Consider the following 14,068-nt stretch of genomic DNA (forward strand, 5'->3'; position numbering starts at 1 on the left):
AACTTTCATGCCATTTTATATTATAAATTTCAGTCTGTTGTAATTCTACATGTTTTCTTCTATTTCTCTACTTAAAACATTCTAGTAAATCACTTATTTAAAACACTCTAAGTCACATATTCAGAGAAGGCAATGACAACCCACTCCAGTACTCTTGCCTGGAAAATTCCATGGTTGGAGGAGCCTGGTAGGCTGCAGTCCATGGGGTCACGAAGAGGCGGACACTTACTGAACGACTTCACTTTCATTTTTCACTTTCATGCATTGGAGAAGGAAATGGCAACCCACTCCAGTGTTCTTGTCTGGAGAATCCCAGGGACGGGGGAGCCTATTTACTATGGGTTTCCATCCACTTTCTTCTCTTGCCTTTATAGTTCTGCCCCTAGGCATGCCTAGAAATTTTCATTAAATATAGGACATTGTATATAAAATGTGAAGTCTCTAGATGAAGTTTTGGTTATGTTCCATAAAACACAGTTCACTCTTCTGTTAAATAGAGGCAGATAAAATAGCAAATACTTTAATGCAATCAAGGTCTGAATAGCACTGACCTTGGATTGGGGTCTTAGAAAGTGCCTGCATGCTAAGTTGCTTCAGTTATGTCCAACTCTTTGTGACCCTATGGTCTACAGCCTGCCAGTCTCCTCTGTCCATGGGATTCTCCAGGTAAAATACTGGAGTAGGATACCATGCCCTTCTTTAGGGGATTTCCTGACCCAGGTATCAAACCTGTGTCTTATGGCTCCTGCATTTGCAGGCAGGTTCTTTACCACTAGTACAACCTGGTTAAAGCTCAGTTCACTTCAGTTCAGTCACTCAGTCGTGTCTGACTCTTTGTGACCCCATGAATTGCAGCACACCAGGCCTCCCTGTCCATCACCTACTCCCCGAGTTTACCCAAACTCATGTCCATCGAGTCGGTGATGCCATCCAGCCATCTCATCCTCTGTTGTTCCCTTCTCCTCCTGCCCCAAATTCTTCCCAGCATCAGAGTCTTTTCCAATGAGTCAACTCTTCGCATGAGGTGGCCAAAGTACTGGAGTTTCAGCTTTAGCATCAGTCCTTCCAAAGAACACTCAGGACCGATCTCCTTTCGAATGGACTGGTTGGATCTCCTTGCAGTCCAAGGGACTCTCCAGAGTCTTCTCCTGCACCACAGTTCAAAAGCATCAATTCTTTGGCACTCAGCTTTCTTCACAGTCCAACTCTCACATCTATACATGACCACTGGAAAAACCATAGCCTTGACTAGACGGACCTTTGTTAGCAAAGTAATGTCTCTGCTTTTGAATATGCTATCTAGGCTGGTCATAACTTTCCTTCCAAGGAGTAAGCGTCTTTTAATTCATGGCTGCAATCACCATCTGCAGTGATTTTGGAGCCCCAAAAAACAAAGTCTGAAACTGTTTCCCCATCTATTTCCCATGAAGTGATGGGACCAGATGCCATGATCTTTGTTTTCTGAATGTTGAGCTTTAAGCCAACTTTTTCACCCTCTTCTTTCACTTTGATCAAGAGGCTTTTTAGTTTCTCTTCACTTTCTGCCATAAGGGTGGTGTCATCTGCATATCTGAGGTTATTGATATTTCTCCCGGCAATCTTGATTCCAGCTTGTGCTTCTTCCAGCCCAGTGTTTCTCATGATGTACTCTGCATGTAAGTTAAATAAGCAGGGTGGCAATATACAGCATTGACATACTCCTTTCCCTATTTGGACCTAGTCTGTTGTTCCATGTCCAGTTCTAACTGCTGCTTCCTGACCTACATACAGATTTCTCAAGAGGCAGGTCAAGTGGTCTTATATTTCCATCTCTCTCAGAATTTTCCACAGTTTATTGTGATCCCCACAGTCAAAGGCTTTGGCAGAGTCAATAAAGCAGAAATAGATATTTTTCTGGAACTCTCTTGCTTTTTCGATGATCCAGCAGATGTTGTAAATTTGATCTCTGGTTCCTCTGCCTTTTCTAAAACCAGCTTGAACATCTGGAATTTCATGGTTCACGTACTGCTGAAGCCTGGCTTGGAGAATTTTGAGCATTACTTTACTAGCATGTGAGATGAGTAATTGTGCGGTAGTTTGAGCATTCTTTGGCATTGCCTTTCTTTGGGATTCAAATGAAAACTGGCCTTTTCCTGTCCTGTGGCCACTGCTGAGTTTTCCAAATCTGTTGGCATATTGAGTGCAGCACTTTCACAGCATCATCTTCCAGGATTTGAAATAGCTCAACTGGAATTCCATCACCTCCACTAGCTTTGTTCGTAGTGATGGTTTCTAAGGCCCACTTGACTTCACATTCCAGGATGTCTGGCTCTAGGTGAATGATCACACCATCATGATTATCTTGGTCATGAAGATTTTTTTTTGTACAGTTCTTCTGTGTATTCTTGCCACCTCTTCTTAATATCTTCTGCTTCTCTTAGGTCCATAAAATTTCTGTCCTTTATTGAGCCCATCTTTGCATGAAATGTTCCCTTGGTATCTCTGATTTTCTTGAAGAGATCTCTAGTCTTTCCCATTCTGTTGTTTTCCTCTATTTCTTTGCACTGATCACTGAGGAAGGCTTTCTTATCTCTCCTTGCTATTCTTTGGAACTCTGCATTCAGATGCTTATATCTTTCCTTTTCTCCTTTGCCTTTCACTTCTCTTCTTTTCACAGCTATTTGTAAGGCCTCCCCAGACAGCCATTTCACTTTTTTGCATTTCTTTTCCATGAGGATGGTCTTGATCCCTGTCTCCTGTACAATGTCACAAACCTCTATTCCATAGTTCATCAGGCACTCTATCTATCAGATCTTGTCCCTTAAACCTATTTCTCACTTCCACTGTATAGTCATAAGGGGTTTGATTTAGGTCATACCTGAATGGTCTAGTGGTTTTCCCTACTTTCTTCAATTTAAGTCTGAATTTGGCAATAAAGAGTTCGCGATCTGAGCCACAGTCAGCTCCTAGTCTTGTTTTTGCTGACTGTATAGAGTTTCCCCATCTTTGGCTGCAAAAAATACAATCGATCTGATTTTGGTGTTGACCATCTGGTGATGTCCATGTGTAGTGTCTTCTCTTGTGTTGTTGGAAGAGGGTGTTTGATATGACCAGTGCATTCTCTTGGCAAAACTCTATTCATCTTTGCCCTGCTTCATTCTGTATTCCAAGGCCAAATTTGCCTGTTACCCCAGCTGTTTCTTTTCTTCCTACTTTTGCATTCCAGTCCCCTACAATGAAAAGGACATCTTTTTTGGGTGTTAGTTTTAAAAGGTCTTGTAGGTCTTCATCAGATCAGATCAGATCAGTTGCTCAGTTGTGTCCGACTCTTTGCGACTCCATGAATCGCAGCACGCCAGGCCTCCCTGTTCATCACTAACTCCCGGAGTTCACTGAGACTCACGTCCATTGAGTCAGTGATGCCATCCAGGCATCTCATCCTCTGTCGTCCCCTTCTCCTCCTGCCCCCAATCCCTCCCAGCATCAGAGTCTTTTCCAATGAGTCAACTCTTCGCATGAGGTGGCCAAAGTACTGGAGTTTCAGCTTTAGCATCATTCCTTCCAGAGAAATCCCAGGGCTGATCTCCTTCAGAATGGACTGGTTGGATCTCCTTGCAGTCCAAGGGACTCTCAAAAGTCTTCTCCAACACCGCAGTTCAAAAGCATCAATTCTTCGGCGCTCAGCCTTCTTCACAGTCCAACTCTCACATCCATACATGACCACAGGAAAAACCATAGCCTTGACTAGATGAACCTTTGTTGGCAAAGTAATGTCTCTGCTTTTGAATATGCTATCTAGGTTGGTCATAACTTTCCTTCCAAGGAGTAAGCGTCTTTTAATTTCATGGCTGCAGTCACCATCTGAAACATTCAACTTCAGCTTCTTCAGCATTACTGGTTGGGGCATAGTCTTGGATTACTGTGATATTGAATGGTTTGCCTTGGAAACGAGCAGAGATCATTATGTCGTTTTTGAGATTGCATCCAAGTACTGCATTTTGGACTCTTTTGTTGACCATGATGGCTACTCCATTTCTTCTGAGGGATTCCTGCCCGCAGTAGTATATATAATGGTCATCTGAGTTAAATTCACCCATTCCAGTCCATTTTAGTTCGCTGATTTCTAGAATGTCTACATTCACTCTTGCCATCTCCTGTTTGACTACTTCCAATTTGCCTTGACTCATGGAACTGACATTCCATGTTCCTATGCAATATTGCTCTTCACAGCATCAGACCTTGCTTCTCTCACCAGTCACATCCACAGCTGGGTATTGTTTTTGCTTTGGCTCTATCCCTTCATTCTTTCTGGAGTTATTTCTCCACTGATCTCGAGTAGCGTATTGGGCACCTACCAACCTGGGGAGTTCCTCTTTCAGTATCCTATCATTTTGCCTTTTCATACTGTTCATGAGGCTTTCAAGGCAAGAATACTGAAGTGGTTTGCCATTCCCTTCTCCAGTGGACCACATTCTGTCAGACCTCTCCACCATGACCCACCTGTCTTGGGTGGCCCCACAGGGCATGGCTTAGTTTCATTGAGTTAGACAAGGCTGTGGTCCGTGTGATTAGACTGACTAGTTTTCTGTGATTATGGTTTGTGTGTCTGCCCTCTGATGCCTCTGGCAACACTTACAGTCTTACTTGGGTTTCTCTGACCTTGGACCAGGGGTATCTCTTCACGGCTGCTCCAGCAAAGCACAGCCATTGCTCCTTACCTGGAATGACGGGTGTCTCCTCACAGCCACCCCTCCTGACCTTGAACGTGGGGTAGCTCCTCTCAGCCCTCCTGCGCCCCCGCAGCCACCACTCCTTGGACATGCGGTAGCTCCTCCCAGCCGCTGCCCCTGACCTCAGACATGGGGTAGCTCCTCTCGGCCGCTGCCCCTGACCTCAGACATGGGGTAGCTCCTCTCGGCCGCTGCCCCTGACCTCGGACGTAGGGGTAAAGCTCAGTTTCTGTTTAATTTCCATTCCTTGGATGTTGTTTTTCAGTCACTCGGTCGTGTCCAACTCTGTGACCCCGTGGACTGCAGTGCACCACGCTTCCCTGTCCTTCACTGTCTTCCAGAGCTTGCTCTAACTCACGTCCATTGAGTCGGTGATGCCATCCAACCATCTCATCCTCTGTTACCCTTTCTTTGGATGTAGGCATTAGGTGTTTCCAACTGATAGAATGGTTTTTATTCTGGGGTCCCTTGTGGTAAAGATTCTCCTTCCCTGTCTTGAGAACTTGGCAAATTTCTTGAGAGGGAAAGCCAGCTGTGTCTGAGGCATGAATTTTCTCTTTGCATACCCCCAAATGGCTGGAAGCTCTTTTGGTTTGTCACCAGGCTCAGCAAATTTTAAGTTCTATGTACAATATCATGAATAACCCCAGTGAAACGATCTTTATGAGGTTACTCATCTCTTTGACGTTCTCCCCTATCCTGAATGTTTACCCCTCTACTTCTCAATTCTTCTGTAGCTCTAACGCTAATAGTCATGTGATTTTTAAAATTTATGCCAGTCCAGGTTCGATGCATGATACTGGATGCTTGGGGCTAGAGCACTGGGACGACCCAGAGGGATGGTATGGGGAGGGAGGAGGGAGGAGGGTTCAGGATGGGGAACACATGGATACCGGTGGCGGATTCATTTTGATATTTGGCAAAACTAATACAATTATGTAAAGTTTAAAAATAAAATAAAATTAAAAAAAATAAAATAAAATTTATCTAGAATTTTTGGACTTCCCTGATGGCTCAGATGGTAAAGAATCTACCTGCAGTGTGGGAGACCCAGGTTCAATCCCTGGGTCAGGAAGATCCCCTGGAGAAGGAAATGACAACCCACTCCAGTGTTCTTGCCTGGAGAATCCCATGAACAGAGGGAGCCTGGCGGGCTATAGTCCATGGAGTCACAAAGAGTCAGACACCACTGAGTGACTAAGACTTTCACTTCCAGAGTCCTCACATACTATTAGTCATGTGATGTTAAAAATTTACCCAGAAGTTTTAGTACTTAAAGAGCACTGTGCTATTGCCAGTTATTCCCATCTTGTGAGCTTTTATTTTCAATTACTACTTTATTTTCCCAAGTTCTTTATCAGATCTGTCTGGCCATTAATTATAGACTCTTGATTCTTGTTCTTATCACATTTCACTATTTTCTATGAACATTTTAGCCATACTATTTTTTTGCCCTTTTAGGTACCCAGTAATTCCAAAATCTGAAGTTTTAGGAGGTATAATTGTCATTTGTCACTCCAGCTGACCCTTACTGATGAGGTCTTGTTTTCTCTTGCAGTGGGTACATTTTGATTGTGAGCTTATGCTTACCTGATCATGTTCAACCTTAATCGATCTACGCATTGAGGGGCTTATATTGAAGATGATTTCTTCCAGAGAGTTTTCATGCAGACATCTGTCACTTTAAGTTCCTCACTAACTGTTCCCTGGGCCAATCTAAATTCAACCCTCTGACCCAACTCAAGGCCACTGTACTAATTGAATAGATGTGTGCATCCTAATTCTTAGAATCTGTGAATCTGCTACCTTTTGTGGCAAAAGTGACCTTGCAGATAAAGCTCAATTAGGAATGTGACCTGGAGAGAATCCCAAGTATCCAGGTGACCCTGACAGAATCACAGGAGTCCTCTTACCAGGGAGTCAGGAGACCAAAGAGAAGAGATAATGCTTTACAGCTGGTTGTTAAGGTGAAGGAAGCAGTTGGAGTGATACTTGGAATCTGGCAGAGGCAAGTAGGAATTTTGCCTGGTGCCTCCAAAAGGTACACAGTCTTGGTCTTGCTTAGCTTGGGATGACAAGTTTTGCAGAAAATTCCTAATTTTTTTCCCACTGCAGAGACTTGGGATGGACCAATTGTCTTGCCATTCCTCCTCCTATGGTTCTGGATGCCTGCAGAAATTTCCATCTAACACCTCAACCTGTGAAAGCCCACGATTTTTGTCTTCTATTCCCCTGTTACTGTCAAAACCAAGTATTTAGTTTTTTGTGTGTGTCAAGAGATACCCTCAGGCAACCTGGCAATGCCACGTTCACTCCCCTCTCATGTTGTTAACTGTGTCTTACTTAGAATTTCTAGGTGTTTTTAGCAGGAGAGAGTCAGATTCTAAAATAAACTGCTTTGTGCTTTTTTAAAAATAATGTGTAAAATGAACATGTCACAGAAATTACATTAAAGTGTTACAAACATTCGATCAATATTTTAGTGATGATAGAGATGATTATGATGTCTTATGGTTTCTCCCAGCAAGCAGAGTTAATCATTCTTTCCTTTGCTTTCATATCAAATTTATAAGGACATAACTCTATTTTGTGATAATATATGACACACACTGACAGGCATTGCTTTAAAGATCATATTTTGTATGGAGTGTTTTCAAATCAGTCTGTCTTTGTTAGAAACCAGAAACTTAATTGAAACTATTATTTGATGTATATCTGTTTCAGATTCCTACCTTTAAAAAATATCTGGAGCAATTTCTTCCTTAACTTGAGACTTTAGAACACAAGAACAAAAGATTGATTTAGAAGAATTGAACCTGTATTTTAGAATTTAATTTTGTGGAAACTGATTTGTGATCTTTACCTTCAGATCAAACTCTGTATTAAAAGGGTATTAAATCAGAGTTAAAACATGAATGGGGGTAAATGGACTTTCTTTCCAGAACGCAGGATATCTGAAGCAGAGACATGAATCAGGGACCTGTGGAGAATGACTCTAATTTCTACCAGAGCATAGAGCATAATTTCTATTAGAGCATCCATTAGGACATAGGTTTGTGGTTTGACACTGAATGTTTTTTTAACTTGATCTTTAATGTTCTATTTTCAAATTTATCATGAATATTCTTTTTTTATTGAAGCACAGTTGACCTGTGATGTTAGTTTCTGGTGTACAGCAAAGTGATTAAGCCATATGTATATATATGTGCTTAGTCAATCAGCTATGTCCAACTCTTTGCGATCCCATGGACTGTAGCCTACAAGGCTCCTCTGTCCATGAAATTCTCCAGGAAAGAATAGTGGAGTGGGTTGCCATTCATTTCTCCAGGGATTTGTATACACACACACACACACACACACACACACACACACACACACACACACACACATAAATTATACACTGCTGCTGCTGCTGCTAAGTCACTTCAGTTGTGTCCGACTCTGTGCGACCCCATAGACGGCAGCCCACCAGGCTCCCCCGTCCCTGGGATTCTCCAGGCAAGAACACTGGAGTGGGTTGCCGTTTCCTTCTCCAATGCATGAAAGTGAAAAGTGAAAGTGAAGTCGCTCAGTTGTGTCCGACTCTTAGCGACCCCATAGACTGCAGCCCACCAGGCTCCTCCATCCATGGGATTTTCCAGGCAAGAGTACTGGAGTGGTTCTTTTCCCTTATAGGTTACTATAAAATATAGAGTATAGTTCCCTGTGCTATACAGTAGGCTCTTGTTGGTTATCTTTTTAAATTTTAAATTTATTTATTTTTAATTGGAGGATAATTGCTTGACAATAATGTGTTGGTTTGTGCCACATATCAACATGAATCAGCCATAGGTATACATATGTCCCTCGCCTCTTGAACCTCCCTTCCACCTCCCACCCCATCCCACCCCTCTACGTTGTCACAGAGCACCAGATTTGAGCCCCCTACACTATACAGCATATTTCCATAGTGTGTTAATGTTAGCCCCAAACACCTACTTTATCTCTCACCCACCCTTTCCCCTTTAGTAACCACAAATTTGTTTTTTATGTCTGAGGGTCTGTTTCTGTTTTGTATGTAAGTTCCTTTGTATCATTTTATTTTTTTTTAAGATGATGCTGAATTTTAAGAACAAAGGAGTCCTCTGTAATTCTCTGAAACAAAAATGATAGTTGGTGTTAGTCCTTTCTGAAAAGAGAAGTCCAAGATGGCAGTGGGACAGCAAGAATTGAATTTCTTACATTTGGGAAGATCCTAGTTTATAAGGACAACGTGACTAGCTACTGAATGCCTTATGAGGGCTGAGACCAAACATGATTAGAAATGCTGCATCTGTACCTGTCCTGTATTTCCAGCCTACATCTGCTATGTTTTTGTATTCTTGGTTGAAAAAATTGGAAATTTAATATAATCTTATGCTAATCTTTGGTCTATGAGAAGAACTGTAGAGTTTTATCTAGCATCTTCTACAACTAGCTATAATTACATAAATAAGATATGGCTACTATAAATTATAGTTCTTTATTTTTCTACTATGCAATTGACTTCAAGTCTCCCTTGAAAATGATTGGTAAAACCCTAAACAGTGCAGGCAGGCAAATGAATTTTAACTTTTCTAATGAGGTTTTTTTTTTTTTTTTTTCCCCATTTGCTTTTCGGATATTGCTTTGTAACTTCAGGGCTAATATTTGCATCTCATGCTGTATCATTTGAGCTTCAAATAATATATGTGAACTTCAGACTACTTTAACTTTTAAAAAGAGCTCTTTTAGCTCATGTAGCTTAGAGATCCATGACCAAACAAGACTTAGACATGGCTGCATCTTGGTGCTCTGATGAGATTGCTGATTGTTGATTCTTCCTTTTTATCTCTCTCTCCATTTGTTTCCTTCCTCCCTGGCTCCTCTCTTTTCTTTTTCTGATTTCCTCCCTGTTTCTTTTTGATCACATGCCTGCAACCCACCAAGCTCCTTTATCCATGGAATTCTCCGGGCAAGAACACTGGAGTGTGTAGCCATTCCCTTCTCCAGGGGATCTTCCTGACCCAGGGATTGAACTTGGGTCTCCTGCATTGCAGACAGGTTCTTTACTGTCTGAGCCATCTTTACGCTTCTTTATTTTCTGTGTGAACTTCATTTTTATTAGCTCTTTCCCCTGGTAGCAGGAATGATAGTGACCAGAAACTCAAGATTTAGATGGTACTTCAAGCTCTTGAAGGAAATGGCAATCCACTCCAGTACTATTACCTGAAAATTCCCGTGGACAGAGGAGCCTGGTAGGCTACAGTCCATGGGGTCACAAAGAGTCGGACACGACTGAGTAACTTCACTTTCAAGCTTTTGACTATAGAACAAGACTGATGCTCTCTCTTCAGTTATCCACACGACAAGCCTTAGAGATGATCTGATGGGGCCACGGTAATCTGATCATTATGCTCAGATGCATAGAGTGCTCTTTGGCTAATCCCAGGATGAATGATCTATGGAAAGGTGGGAGGCAAAGTCAACCACACTCAACCTACAAGGGAAGTGTTCCCCACAGTAAGGGAAGATATTTTATAAGAAAGAAAGTCATGGTAGATCAAATAAGTAATAGTACAAATGAGCTACGCAATTCTGTGGGTCCCATACTCTTCTGTGCTGGAGTAGCCTTTATATTAGGGCCTTTACCAAATATGCAGAGCTTCCAGCATCTTTGTTCTGTTGTTCAGTCGCTAAGGTCATGTCTGACTTTGCAACCCCATGGACTGTAGCATGTCAGGCTTCCTTGTCCTTCACTATCTCCTGGCGTTTGCTAAAACTCATGTCCATTGAGTTGGTGATACCATCCAACCATTTTATCCTGTGTGGTGATCTTCTCCTCCTGCCTTCAATCTTTCCCAACATCAGAGTCTTTTCCAGTGAGTCAGTTTTTCGCATCAGATGGCCACAATATTAGAACTTCAGCATCAGTCCTTTCAGTGAATATTAAGTGTTTATTTCCTTTAGGATTGACTGGTTTGATCTCCTTGCTGTCCAGCATTTTTGTATGTATTTATTTAAAGTTTAGACTTTAAATACCATCTTCTAATACTCTCTATTTTAACCAATGTTTGCTCTATAAATATGTCTCTAATTTTATAGAAGAAGGGCATTTCTCCTGTAAGGTAATTGCAGAAATACCTGCTAGTAATTACTGGGAGTGGCATCTCTCTCTCCCTGTTTGTGAGAGGTGCAGTTTGCTGGGTGCATCTCTAGCTAAGTGTTCTTTAAGTTTTTAATAAGTTTATGGTAGATGAAGCTTCAGGACCAATGGGCTCTGCCATCAATTGATCTGAGACAAGTTGCAATCTCCTGCAGTAGAGTTTGGTTTTTTGAATAATCTCATTCAAATTGTCTGCCTTTGATTTATTTCCATTTAGAGACATTTACAATCAGTATTACTTCCTGGGTGGCTCAGATGGTGAGGAGTCTACCTGCAATGTGGGAGAGCCAGGTTTGATCCCTGGGTCAGGAAGATCCCCTGGAGAAGGAAATGGCAACCGACCCCAGTATTCTTGCCTGGAAAATTCCATGGACCCAGAGGAGGCTGGTGGGCTATAGTCCATGGGGTCGCAGAGTTGGAGACAACTGAGCAACTTCACTTTCACAGTAATTACTGGCAGTTCTCTTTTTTGATCAATTTTTGTTGCTTATAAAGTATGTCATTAAGTGTCACTACAGTTCAGTCTCCCAATTCTGAGGGTTGGCAAAAATAAGTATCTCTGTGCATGAGCAGCACATCATAAGGGAATTGCTCTTTTATGATTAGCTGTATTCATTTTTTGGTCCAGAATTCAATCAGTGACATACTTTCTTAAGCTGTAAATTTTAATAACCTTTTAAAAATGAGATAAAGTTTAATTCTTCTAATGATGTATGCCATGATTCTTATTTTGAATAGCCAATGAAGTTAGATCCTGCAATAGTGTTTTCTTTTTTAAGATCACTGAGAAATGTGATCAGTGTGTGTGAATCAGTGCATATGTGTTCATGTGTAGTAAGCAGAGGATGAGATGGTTGGAAGGCATCACACACTCAATGGACATGAATTTGAGCAAACTCCAGGAGATAGTGAAGGACAGGGGATCCTGGCGTGCTGCAGTCCGCAGGATCAGAGTCGGACACACTTAGTGACTGAGCAACAATAATGAGCCACAGCTGAGGGTAGAGTCAAGTGGTCCCACTGAGGCGGTGGGAGGAAAGTGGGGTGAAGGGGGACAAAATCCTGTCCATGCTGCTGCCTCATTGTGCTGACCCCTCAGTTCAGATGCTCATCAGTGCCTTACATAGTATCCAGTCCTTTTGAGAGAAGAATGGCTTTTGCAGTAAGCCAAACTATCTTACTGCTTATTGTTTTAGTCTTCTATGCTGTGGGATACAATAGCACCTGGAATTCTAATAATTTTTATTCTGTACAAATAGAATTCTGATTGTATATTTTGATTATATTTCATTTGATATAATTCATATGGTACCCCAAAATTTAAAGGAAGCACAAATTTCTTGAGAACACTACCATTAAGATTTTGATGAGGATTTTTCTTCCCCCTTCATGTCTCTTTCTTCCTCCTTTGCCTCCCTTCCTACAATTTTTACATAAATGGGATGATAAATGCTGTTTTTTTTTTCATTGTTATCTGAAAACGCCATGAACTTATTCAGTTCATCTACTAAACTTTGTGATAAAGTTAACATTTCATAGATTCAGTGTTATTTGTGCTGTGATCAAATTTCATTTATTATTTTTTTTTTTCAACCACCTGCCATCTGTCTATTTCAGTAGTTTTGTTTTCCCAGGAGTTCTTGCTCTTGACTGTCTCTATATTTCTATATTCTTCCTCTCAGGCAGGGTCCTGAATTAGGTCATTTTTCTTCACGTCACTCACTGAGGCTGAGCTCTGTCACCTACAGCAGTGATGCTTCCTAAGCCCAGTAGAAACTGTGTCTTGGGGCTCATTGCTCACTGGACCCTACTGGTCATACTAGCAAGCATTCTGTTTCATTAGTCATCTCTCAAGGCATCTCACACATGCCCCATTCCTTCCCTTCTCATCAGCTATAAAGGTCTATTTTCTCCTAGCTTTATTGTATAAGGGAACTCAACTTATTCCCCATTTTCTCTGAAGGGCAAGTGTTCATATGGGCCAGCTCTGTCCTTCCTCTCTGGACCCCTAAGAGCTTATAGGACAAGTTCTTTCTAGGAAACTCTTGCTAATCATCCCAGATCTCTCTTTAATTGGGGCCTAGTTTCTCATGCAGCCCAGAAGTGGAAAATTTTGACCTCCTTCTGTCTGATCCCAGACCTTGATCCCTTCTTCCAAGCTGTACTGTTTCCAGCTCCAGTAGTTGTCTGCCTTAGGAGAAGAAATCTGTTGGAGGTGTCCTGAGAGGGTGTCCAGACTTCTTCAAATCTCCAAAATTCCTAGAAGGCCATCACCCCACCCACCACAAATACGGGAAGAATGTTTTCCTGTTTAATCCTTACAAAAACTCTATAAGAAAATTTCTATTTATCACTAGTGTATTAAATTCCTCCTTTAGAACTTTGAACTAAAAGAAGAAATTAATACTTGAGAGTAGCAAGAAAGAATATCAGTGATAGAAGATATTTCTTCATTCAGAAGCTGAGTTGAGGTGCTGCCATGATGTAATTTCTCTCGAAGATAAAAACTATGTCCATTGTCTGCTTCCCAAATGATAATAGGTGAAGTTTCAAAGTAGTTTATGAAGCTCTGGAATGCTCTATGGAGCTCTTCTAGCTAGAAGATCTCTTTCTTTCTTGTGTTTTCCTTCCATAGGCTGTTTCCTAAAAGTAGAAATGTGCCATCATTCTGTTCTAGAGATCCTCATACATCACAAAAGTCTGTCCTACTGAGTTCCCACAATGCTGTACAATTATTCTCATTATACAACTGGAGGCAGCTGCTACTGTCAGAATCTGGGTTGAACATAACTCTACTACGCTGGAGGTCTGGTCTCATGAAGAATAATTTTGAAAACTAGACTTTGTTGACTGAAGAACACATTTAACCATTCTTTTCTCTGTAGGCTTTTCCCTGCCTCTCCAAGCTTTATTGCTACTTTGTATTACATTTTATAGCTTTGTCTCCTCCAATAGGCTTTGAAATTCTCCTGGGCTAGGAATGTATCTCTGCTTCCTGAGAGCCTAAAACTATGCTTGCTTACAAAATGAATTAGATGAATAATTGAAATTGACTACATCATATTCCTATCAAAACTCCTCTAATGACCAGAATGGCACTTAGAAAAACAATCCAACTTCCCAGTTGTAGTCTATAAAACACCTGGTGACCAGGACATAGCTTGTTTTTCCAGCCACATTTTGCCATTTTTTGTTC

The sequence above is a fragment of the Bos indicus x Bos taurus genome, chromosome 26 (genome assembly GCF_003369695.1).
Source record: "Bos indicus x Bos taurus breed Angus x Brahman F1 hybrid chromosome 26, Bos_hybrid_MaternalHap_v2.0, whole genome shotgun sequence".
Lineage (NCBI taxonomy): Eukaryota > Metazoa > Chordata > Mammalia > Artiodactyla > Bovidae > Bos > Bos indicus x Bos taurus.